The 12,748-nt window shown below is 40.9% G+C and overlaps 1 protein-coding gene across 1 annotated transcript in view; it reads right to left on the reverse strand.

The window, feature by feature from the left end:
* LOC139751519 (uncharacterized) overlaps positions 1–12,748 on the reverse strand; it is a 302,420-nt gene that overhangs the window by 28,182 nt on the left and 261,490 nt on the right. The window lies entirely within an intron of this gene.

Consider the following 12,748-nt stretch of genomic DNA (forward strand, 5'->3'; position numbering starts at 1 on the left):
CTTTTATACATCTCCCACTCAATTGCATTTTTTCCCTGCAAAAATCGTCCAAATGCTTCTCTCCTCTCTTTCACTAATAATCTTACTTCTTCATCCCACCACTCACTACCCTTTCTAATCAACCCACCTCCCACTCTTTTCATGCCACAAGCATCTTTTGTGCAATCCATCACCGATTCCATAAATACATCCCATTCCTCCCCCACTCCCCTTACTTCCATTGTTCTCACCTTTTTCCATTCTGTACTCAGTCTCTCCTGGTACTTCCTCACACAAGTCTCCTTCCCAAGCTCGCTCACTCTCACCACCCTCTTCACCCCAACATTCACTCTTCTTTTCTGAAAACCCATACAAATCTTCACCTTAGCCTCCACAAGATAATGATCAGACATCCCTCCAGTTGCACCTCTCAGCACATTAACATCCAAAAGTCTCTCTTTCGCGTGCCTGTCAATTAACACGTAATCCAATAACGCTCTCTGGCCATCTCTCCTACTTACATACGTATACTTATGTATATCTCGCTTTTTAAACCAGGTAATGGAAAAGGTGAAGAGCCTGTAGATTTATGTGCTGAAAAAGGACTGGTGATTGGGAATATGTTATATCTTAGAAATATATTCAGTATGAAAGTATCTATCCTCTGATATACTACCATATGCCAGAGGTTTATGTTGCAAGCAGCTTTTTGTAAAATGATTATTGTTTGTACTTCAAGTTTTTGTGCTCAAGTTTCTTCATTCAAAGTCCACGTGTATGATGTATGATTCTGGATTTTTATTTGTTGGTGAGTGACAGATGTCATGTCACCTTGCAATATTCATAAGCATGTTTTATATCCTCTTATGAGTATTACAGGTCAGAATCATTCAAGGGTTACCTTCTGTAACATGTGCAGCATCTAGGGTGTGTTTATAACTAATCAACTAATTATGCAGTGAGTGAGTAGCCATTCAACTGGAGTCATTCAAATTTTGACTTTGATTATGATAATGTTTTATTTGTCAACTATCTATTAACTATTATGTAAAAAGTATGCTTTAATTTCATGCTGATATAGGCCAGAGGGTACAAAATAAGCTGCTAAACAAAAATATCATGTTTAAGGCTTTGATCACCAAAATGTCTTTTTTCCATAACAATTATGGAAAGCAAGGGGAAGAGGGTTGTAACTGATACAGATGCTTAAGTCATTTTTACTGTCTGAAAATGAGAGAGTATGAGGATAGCAATGAATTCTGATTATGGTGCCTCATACACTGACAATCCAAAGTTCCTCCCTACTCATATCCAGCTACAACAGTGCTGTCTGGTGGTAAGGTTCAGAAATACATCGGTTGCTGCCTGTTCACCATCTGGAAATAAAATTTTGAACTCAATTTCATTTAGTTTTTGCTGTTACTAACCTATCTTATTTTCATCTGCCATCAATTATCTGAGGCAATGAAGATTCAACATTTTCAAAAGTCACTCCATTTTCTATAATACAACAATAGTTCTATACTGTTTTTGTCTTCCAGCAAGATGATACCATTTATGTACTTGATACCAGCACAATTATCAACCTTGTTTACCTTATCAACAGACTTTGCCCACATTGTCCTGGTGGCTGTAGACCTCTGCCATGCCTTTTTAATTTTATAATTTTATATATTTTACACTTGATGTTCCTTAGATGCTGGAATCCCCCTCTATTCCCCCCCCTTCCTGACCTCCCCTGCCACTGCTTGTGCTTTACCATGATTTAACCTTTCCCACACATTTATTGTTTTTAAACACTCCCTTTTCGTATCTTAATTTTGCATATCATTATTAACCCTCTGCACTACTAACAAAGTTACTGTGGCCATTAGCTTCACCTGTAGTGATTCAGTACTTATTCATTTCTACATTACTTTACTGTGAGCCTTCATCATCAATGCAATATACTGGTAACATAATACCTACAACATACACATGCTGATGAATTTTGTCACTGAGGAGGTGGAGGGGAGAGATAGTGAGTGAGTCAGTAAGGAAGAAAGTGAGTGAGCATTCTCAAAAAGTATAGTTAAAAGAAGCTAGATGTGTAGTATATTCACTTGGAAATAAAATTCTTGCAATTACTAGGAAACACTGCTGGCAAGAGATTTATCATCTCGATCCCAGCGACCTTTGAATTTCTCCCATGCTCATTACCGGGTAATATTTTCTGTAGGAAATCAGAATTATGGTAGCATAAACAAGTCATGCATTATCATTTTCACACTCTTCATAAATCACTTCACAGGAGGAATTTTGAAAACATGTAGCTCCTTAGTTTTGTAATATATATATATATATATCACTCCTGTTTCATGATCAGTGTAGATTTCATCAAAGCATACCTCTTTCTTTGTTGCACAGAACAGTGAGCAAAGTATCCGTAATTTCTTTTTAAAGTTGAGATCCCACAGACAACTGAGTACCCTAATCAAAGCCATTTCATAAACACTATATATGATCAGGGGGTTTCCTACCTGTGAATGTCTGACCTATGAACAAGCTTGAAAAAGATACATAATTCCTAATCCAACATAAAGGCAATTTCTCCTACTTACAAACTGCAGAATTGCATCTCTTTTCATTAAAAGTTGCTTTATATGATGTTCTATTAACTATAATGGCTTTGGAATACAATACTTCATACTTTATCACAGTCAGGTAAAGGTGTCTGTTCTTCTGCATTGCTTTATATTCTCTGACTTAAGAACAGATCGATTTATGAACAAGGTCCAGGAATCTAACCCATTTTTAACTCAGGGACCCCTGTACATATATTACGAAAGCAGATGACTGTTTTGTTGATTGGATGATTAGGATGTTCAATGTACGTATGGATCATGGGGAAGTGCCTGAGGATTGGTGGAATGCATGCATAGTGCCACTGTACAAAGGCAAAGGGGATAAAGGTGAGTTTTCAAACTACAGAGGCATAAGTTTGTTGAGTATTCTTGGAAACTTCTATGGAAGGGTATTGATTGAGAGGGTGAAGGCATGTTTTTTTTTTTTTTTTTTTTTTTTTTTTTTTTTTTTTTTATACTTTGTCGCTGTCTCCCGCGTTTGCGAGGTAGCGCAAGGAAACAGACGAAAGAAATGGCCCCCCCCCCCATACACATGTACATACACACGTCCACACACGCAAATATACATACCTACACAGCTTTCCATGGTTTACCCCAGACGCTTCACATGCCTTGCTTCAATCCACTGACAGCACGTCAACCCCTGTATACCACATGACTCCAATTCACTCTATTTCTTGCCCTCCTTTCACCCTCCTGCATGTTCAGGCCCCGATCACACAAAATCTTTTTCACTCCATCTTTCCACCTCCAATTTGGTCTCCCTCTTCTCCTCGTTCCCTCCACCTCCGACACATATATCCTCTTGGTCAATCTCTCCTCACTCATTCTCTCCATGTGCCCAAACCATTTCAAAACACCCTCTTCTGCTCTCTCAACCACGCTCTTTTTATTTCCACACATCTCTCTTACCCTTACGTTACTTACTCGATCAAACCACCTCACACCACACATTGTCCTCAAACATCTCATTTCCAGCACATCCATCCTCCTGCGCACATCTCTATCCATAGCCCACGCCTCGCAACCATACAGCATTGTTGGAACCACTATTCCCTCAAACATACCCATTTTTGCTTTCCGAGATAATGTTCTCGACTTCCACACATTTTTCAAGGCTCCCAAAATTTTCGCCCCCTCCCCCACCCTATGATCCACTTCCGCTTCCATGGTTCCATCCGCTGACAGATCCACTCCCAGATATCTAAAACACTTCACTTCCTCCAGTTTTTCTCCATTCAAACTCACCTCCCAATTGACTTGACCCTCACCCCTACTGTACCTAATAACCTTGCTCTTATTCACATTTACTCTCAACTTTCTTCTTCCACACACTTTACCAAACTCAGTCACCAGCTTCTGCAGTTTCTCACATGAATCAGCCACCAGCGCTGTATCATCAGCGAACAACAATTGACTCACTTCCCAAGCTCTCTCATCCCCAACAGACTTCATACTTGCCCCTCTTTCCAGGACTCTTGCATTTACCTCCCTTACAACCCCATCCATAAACAAATTAAACAACCATGGAGACATCACACACCCCTGCCGCAAACCTACATATCATAAGATTGGGGAGTAGTGTGGTTTCAGAAGTGGTAGAGGATGTGTGGATCAGGAGTTTGCTTTGAAGAATGTGTGTGAAAAATACTTAGAAAAACAGATGGATTTATATGTAACATTCATGGATCTGGAAAAGGAATATGACAAGGCTGAAAGGGATGCTTTGTGGAAGGTCTTCAGTGAAAAAAGTGTGGGAAGAAACCTGCTAGAAGCAGTGAGAAGCTTTTATCAAGGATACAGCACTGGAGGCTGATTTGAGTAAGAAACTGCAGAAGTTGGTGACTGAGTTTGGAAGTGTGTGAAAGGAGAAAGTTGAGAGTAAATGTTAATAAGAGCAAGGATATCAGGTTCAACAAGGTTGAGGGACAAGTTAGCTGGGATGTAAGTTTGAATGGATAAAAATTGGAGGAAGTGAAGTGTTTCAGATACATGGGTGTGGACTTAGCAGCGAATGGAACCATGGAAGTGGAAGTGAGTCATAGGGTGGAGGGAAGAGATGGAGGGTCTGGGAGCCATGAAGAATGTGTGGAAAGAGAGAATGCTATCTCGGAGAGCAAAATGGGGATGTTTGAAGGAATAGTGGTTCCAACAATATTTCGTGGTTGTGAGGCACGGGCTATGGATAGGGTTGTACGGAGGAGGGTGGATGTGTTGGAAACGAAATGTTTGAGGACAATATATGGTGTGAGGAGGTTTGACTGAGTAAGTAATGAAGGGGTAAGAGAGATGTGTGGTAATAAAAAGAGTGTGGCTGAGAGAGCAGAAGAGCGTGTGTTGAAATGGTTTGGACATATTGAGAGAATGAGTGATGAAAGATTGTCTGAGGTGGAGAAAACAAGAAGTGCCATATATATATTTACACATGTACATATTCATACTTGCATGCCTTCATCCATTCCCAGTGCTACCCGTCCCACAGGAAACAGCATCGTTACCCCCTGCTTCAGCATGGCAGCTCTAGGAAAACAGATAAAAAAGGCCCCATTCATTCACACTCAGTCTAAAGCTATAATGTGTAATGCACCGAAACCACAGCTCCATATCCACATCCAGACCCTACAGACCTTTCCATGGTTTATCTTAGACATTTCACATGCCCTGGTTCAGTCCACTGACAGTATGTCAACCCCAGTATACCACATCATTCCATTTCACTCAATTCCTTGCATGCTTATATATATCCTAACTTCACCCAGGTGCCCTATTTATGGACCAGCCCTGAAGGGAGGATGAACAGCTGGATTAATTGTAGGCCGACTGCTAAGAACAGGATTCCATTGCATGTGGGCTTGACCCCAGGTAGCCCATGAATATGTCTTGGTCAATACGCTATCAGATACATCGAAGAGTTTTACAACTGTGGTTATATGCTTATGTAATTATGCTCATGTAATCATACTTATTTCTACAGGCTATTATAATACATTTATAGGACACACAAAACATTGAAACAATCTAGGTCATGACACTTTATTTCAAATTAATTAATAGGATGTCCAAGCCCCACCAGCATCAATCATAGTTTTTACCCTACTGGGAACTGATTTTACCAGGTTTGTACACACTTCTTGGCAATGGTGAATCACCTCCCACACACCCTGTACTGTTTGTACAATTGTCTGTTTGCCTATATGATCTGCTTTCCATTCCCTGTACATAACAACCCAAAGATATTTACTAAGATTCTGATCACATCTTTTTGTCAACCACTCTAGCACATTAGTAGTTACATGGGCACAAAATCAATCCTTAACAAGTTTGCTGGTGTGAATATGGCATCTGCCCTCAACCAAAATGATTGTTTTCAGGCACAGGGATGGTCTGGGTAGGATTATAAACGACTGTACACTCATTAACAAGCCATCTGTTTCTACCAGCTCTCCTGGCCTGTGTGCTCATATCCTCCTCCATAATGGCATACTGACTTGTCCACTGCTTGTTGTTGGATGTGTTTATTTTTACACTTTGCATTGTTTGGCCTTCAACAGTTTTGCTCCTTCTTCTACAGTTGAAAAGGTCTTTTCATATGTGAAAATAATTTCTTTCCAGAAATTGAGGTTAGCAGCACTGTCTTCCAAAGCAAATCCCAAGTGGCCTTTCTTGTGGGTCTCTTTTAGCATGTTCCTTTTGACCAGGACAAAGCACTATATGTTATTCTTGTGTTGGCACATTCATTGTGTTATGTAAGGGTAGCAGGTCAGGTGAAAATCTTGTTAGTTCAACCGCACAACCCATAGGATGATCCCCGGCTGCCTTAAAGATGTGCCCATCCTCCTTGTGCATCATGCTATATGGTCAGCCATTCCTTGTTCTGCTAAAGGTCAATTAATTTCTTTACAGTCCTCTACATAAATCCAACAGGATTAGATTTCCAGGTAATAACACTTTATTTACAATATATTAGCACCTCTCGATTTACGTGATGATTATGTTCTCCAAAATGGTTGGGTAAATACAAAATGTGTAATGCAAGCAATGTAAGAAGTGGATATTATGCAGTTTTGTTATCAACACGACAGTACTGACTAGTATACTAAAGACAAACTACAGCTTATACACACAAGGAAATGTGAAATACTAAAATACACATACTGTACAATGAATTTTAGTAAATGAAAGCAGAAAATAAATCTAATTACAACTCTTATGTTTACTGCTCTTCCTGAATTGCTTGTTGGTGCTAATGGAAAGGGATGAGGTGAGTGTAGGAGTTACTGAGGAAGCAGGTCATCTGGGTCAGCTGATGCAGATGGTGGTGGTGGTGTTGGGTGAGTGAGTTCAGCTATTATGTTGCTAAATGATGAAGGCTGGTCCTCCTTATTAGTGTGCCTTTTCTTTAAAAGGAAATCTAGTGTTGTCTATTCAGCCTTCATTGTCATTTCATGGTGGATTTCTTTATAGCACTTCCTGTCAGCTAAGGACATTTCAGATCACCTATGAACTGCATTCTCTGTTTAGGTCATCCTTATCAAATATAGCAACAGCAAGAGCAATGTAGTAAAAATGCTCCACCTAACCTCATTACATCCTGCTTGTGAAAAAATACACTTACTTGACCTCCCCTTCTTATGCTACCACCTCCTACTGGTGTTCCTTCCTATCACCTTTGGCATTATCCCCCACAAGCAGTGTGAGGCAATCCTTAGTACCTTTGAATCCTGGTACAGTCTTCTCTTCACAGGAAATGTGTGTTCTTAAAGGCATTCTCTTCCAAAATAATCCAGTCTCTTTCCATATGACAAATCTGCTTAGGAGAATAACTGCCTTCCTCAATAATGGCTTGAGGGTTCCAGGGAAATTATTGGCAGCAACAACACCAGAAGAAGCAGCCTCACCATTTATCTTAATGTGGTAACTGTAGTGTTTTCTGAAATTCATGAACCAACCAGAGCTCGCTCAAAATGTCTTCACAGCTCCTTCTTCCTCTGCCAAGTCATATACTTTGGGCGAATGCATATTTGATTTATGCCATTATTAGAATAACGCACATGGTCCATTTACACCTTTTTTTTTTTAAGTGGGCTTAGGTTTGGAAAAACATGAACATTACTGGGCAGGCAGTGTGGTGGTGTGGGGATGTTAAGGCTGTGTGAAGAGCACACATATGCATGGAGTGGATAAAATTTATAGTCATAAAGTGCTACATGATTTTGTGCTGCAGTATCCTGTATGTTGCTCATGTTTTTCCCTTGTATCATCTCTTGGTATCAGTGGTACTGTGAAGCATAAGGTTAAGATGCATGTGCTTAACCATTACAAGAGATGTGAGCGAAAAGCAGATATCAAGCATGCCCTTGGACTTAGTGACTTTACAGACTGTTCATGATACTGCAGAGAAAATCATGAAGAGTGCAAAGAATGGAGCATTAATCAGTACATCTATGACCATGTGTTCCTCATGATCGAGTATGGTGAGGATGAATTGTGAGCACATGGATCAAACATCAAACGTGAAAATGTATATTTTCAAAGCTGATACACAAGCATATGAGGCTCTCAAATTGAACTATCATACATCTGGTCCCTGAGACTAGTTTCTAATAGTGTAAGCACCAGCAACTTGACTCAGAGTGCCTCAAGCGATCTTTATGAAAGGATGTTCTTTCTTTTCTGCTCCTGGCTGCCAATTTATTTTGGAAATGTCACTTCTGGGTGCTGTATGTCTTCCATCTGTGCTTCAAGATGGTTGGTTCTTACCTCTCTAAGGAGGATAAATGCCTGAATTCTTGCCTGGAAACAAGAAAATGCAGGCATATGCAAGATTTCTCAGCAAACAATCTGGCAGCCAATTGCTCGTACTTGTGGCCTCCTTGACAATGTTATCCCACCACCAAAACCTATCCCCCAAGAAAGACTTCTAGATCTACAAATAACCTTCTAAGACGAGAAGTATGGAAGCAATCCCGCATTTCAGCTATAAACTCAAGAAAAGCCATCAAAATTTTAGGAAATGTCTCTCAAAGAATCATGCAACATCGCTTGTAAAACAATCTTCACATTCCCTTCCAAAAGCCAACTGCCTAACCCCTGCTTAGAAAGGAAATTAAATGCAAATGACTCATATTTGCAAAAAGATACAAAGACTGCAGTAAACAGCAGTGGAGTAAGGTGATGTTATCTGATGAAAGTTCCTTCAAGCGGGTGCAGTCAAGGAAGGGGAGGGTGCTAGCCAGTATGATAATGCCTCCTGCATATAACTATTAGAGTAATGAACTGGTTATTAGAAAAAAAAATTGACTGCTAGGGTGACTTGGGAACTCTTCACACCTTAACCTAATTGAGAACGACTATAACTAGATGAAAATTCAGCTTGCTTCCTGCAACACCTCATTCTTGGACCCAAAAAAATGGACACAAAATACTTTGGGAACCTTGCCACTTCCACACCCAGACATTTGCAGATGGTTATCAAGGCCAAAGGAGATATGAAAACATACTAAAATATTTGCGTAATGTTGCCTTTGAAAATATGTTGGGGCAAACAAGGATTTTTTGGGAGACACTGCATGAAGTGTCATAAGGTCTACAACTACTATGATATCACAGATATATCATTACATCTTTTTACACTACTTACCTTATTTCTTTTGTATTATACTTCGTCGCTGTCTCCCGCATTAGCGAGGTAGTGCAAAGATGCAGATGAAAGAATAGCCCAACCCACCCACATACACATGTATATACATACACGTCCACACACGCACATATACATACCTAGACATCTCAATGTATACATATATATACACACGCAGACATATACACATGTACGTAATTCATACTGTTTGCCCTTATTCATTCCCATCGCCACCCCGCCACACATGAAATGACAACCCCCTCCCCCGGCATTTGCACAAGGTAGAGCCAGGAAAAAACAACAAATGCCACATTCGTTCACACTCAGTCTCTAGCTGTCATATATAATGCACCAAAACCACAGCTCCCTTTCCACATCCAGGCCCCACAAAACTTTCCTTGGTTTACCACAGATGCTTCACATGCCCTGGTTCAATCCAATGACAGCACGTCTACCCCGGTATACAACATCGTTCCAATTCACTCTATTCCCTGCACGCCTTTCACCCTCCTGCATGTTCAGGCCCCGATCACTCAAAATCTTTTTCACTTCATCTTTCCACCTCCAATTCGGTCTCCCACTTCTCCTTGTTCCTTCCATCTCTGACACATATACCCTCTTTGTCAATCTTTCCTCACTCATTCTCTCCATGTGACCAAACCATTTCAAAAACCCTCTTCTGCTCTCTCAACCACACTCTTTTTATTACCACACATCTCTCTTACCCATTCATTACTTACTTGATCAAACCACCTCACACCACATATTGTCCTCAAACATCTCATTTCCAGCACATCCACCCTCCTCCGCACAACTCTATCCATAGCCCACTTCTCGTAACCATATAACATTGTTGGAACCAATATTCCTTCAAACATACCCATTTTTGCTTTCCAAGATAACGTTCTCGCCCTCCACACATTTTTCAACACTCCCGGAACTTTCACCCCCCTCCCCCACCCTATGACTCACTTCCACTTCCACTGCCAAATACACTCCCAGATATCTAAAGCACTTCATTTCCTCCAGCTTTTCTCCATTCAAACTTACCTCCCAATTGACTTGTCCCTCAACCCTACTGTACCTAATAGCCTTGCACTTATTCACATTTACTCTCAGCTTTCTTCTTTCACACACTTTACCAAACTCAGTCTCACCAGCTTCTGCAGTTTCTCACACGAATCATAAACCAGTGCTGTATCATCAGCGAACAACATCTGACTCACTTCCTAAGCTCTCTCATCCACATCAGACTGCATACTTGCCCCTCTCTCCAAAACTCTTGCATTCACCTCCCTAACAACCCCATCCATAAACAAATTAAATAACCATGGAGACATCATGCACCCCTGCCACAAACCGACATTCACTGAGAACTAATCACTTTCCTCTCTTCCTATATGTACACATGCCTTACATCCTTGATAAAAACTTTTCACTGCTTCTAACAACTTGCCTCCCACACCATATATTCTTAATACTTTCCACAGAGCATCTCTATCAACTCTATCATATGCCTTCTCCAGATCCATTAATGCTACATACAAATCCATTTGCTTTTCTAAGTATTTCTCACATACATTCTTCAAAGCAAACACCTGATCCACACATCCTCACCACTTTTGAAAGCACACTGCTCTTTCCCAATCTGATGCTCTGTACATGCCTTCACCCTCTCAATCAATACCCTCCCATATAATTTCCCAGGAATACTCAACAAACTTATACCTCTGTAATTTGGGCACTCACTTTTATCCCCTTTGCCTTTGTACAATGGCTCTATGCACGCATTCCACCAATCCTCAGGCACCTCACCATGAGACATACATACATACAATGAATAACCTTACCAACCAGTCAACAACACAGTCACCCCCCTTTTTAATAAATTCCACTGCAGTACCATCCAAACCCGCTGCCTTGCCGGCTTTCATCTTCTGCAAAGCTTTTACTACCTCTCCTCTGTTGACCAAATCATTCTCCCTAACCCTCTCACTTTGCACACTACCTCGACCAAAACACCCTACATCTGCCACTCTGTCATCAAACACATTCAACAAACCTTCAAAATACCCACTCCATCTCCTTCTCACATCACCATTACTTGTTATCACCCCCCATTTGCCCCCTTCACTGATGTTCCCATTTGTTCCCTTGTCTTACGCACTTTATTTACCTCCTTCCAAAATATCTTTTTATTCTCCCTAAAATTTAATGATACTCTCTCACCCCAACTCTCATTTGCCCTCTTTTTCACCTCTTGCACCTTTCTCTTGACCTCCTGCCTCTTTCTTTTATACATCTCCCAGTCATTTGCATTATTTCCCCACAAAAATCGTCCAAATGCCTCTCTCTTGTCTTTCACTAATAATCTTACTTCATCCCACCACTCATTACCCTTTCTAATCTGGACACCTCCCATGCTTCTCATGCCCCAAGCATCTTTTCCGCAAGTCATCACTGCTTCCCTAACTACATCCCATTCCTCCCACTCCCCTTACGTCCTTTTTTCTCACCTTTTTCCATTCTGTACTCAGTTTCTCCTGGCACTTCCTCACACAAGTCTTCTTCCCAAGCTCACTTACTCTCACCACTCTCTTCACCCCAACATTCTCTCTTCTTTTCTGAAAACCTCTACAAATCTTCACCTTTGCCTCCACAAGATAATGATCAGACATCCCTCCAGCTGCACCTCTCAGCACATTAATTTCCAAAAGTCTCTCTTTCGCACACCTATCAAAACATGTAATCCAGTAACGCTCTCTGGCCATCTCTCCTACTTACATACATATACTTCTGTATATCTCTCTTTTTAAACCAGGTATTCCCAATCAACAGTCCTTTTTCAGCGCACAAATCTACAAGCTCTTCACTGTTTCCATTTACAACACTGAACACCCCATGTACACCAATTATTCCCTCAACTAACACATTACTCACCTTTGCATTCAAATCACCCATCGCTATAACCCGGTCTCATGCATCAAAACTACTAACACACTCACTCAGCTGCTCCCAAAACACTTGCCTTTCCAAAACACTTGCCTCTCATGATCTTTCTTCTCATAACCAGGTGCATAAGCACCAATAATCACCCATCTCTCTCCATCCACTTTCAGTTTTACCCATATCAATCTAGAGTTTACTTTCTTACACTCTATCACATACTCCCACCACTCCTTTTTCAGGAATAGTGCTACTCCTTCCCTTGCTCTTGTCCTCTCACCAACCCCTGACTTTACTCCCAAAACATTCCCAAACCACTCTTCCCCTTTACCCTTGAGCTCCGTTTCACTCAGAGCCAAAACATCCAGGTTCCTTTCCTCAAACATACTGCCTATCTCTCCTTTTTTCTCATCTTGGTTACATCCACACACATTTTGACACCCCAATCTGAGCCTTCGAGGAGGACAAGCACTCCCCGCATGACTCCTTCTGTTTCCCCTTTTAGAAAGTTAAAATACAAGGAGGGGAGGGTTTCTAGCTCCCGTCCCCTTTAGTCGCCTTC

The sequence above is a fragment of the Panulirus ornatus genome, chromosome 11, assembly GCF_036320965.1.
Source record: "Panulirus ornatus isolate Po-2019 chromosome 11, ASM3632096v1, whole genome shotgun sequence".
NCBI classification, from domain to species: domain Eukaryota; kingdom Metazoa; phylum Arthropoda; class Malacostraca; order Decapoda; family Palinuridae; genus Panulirus; species Panulirus ornatus.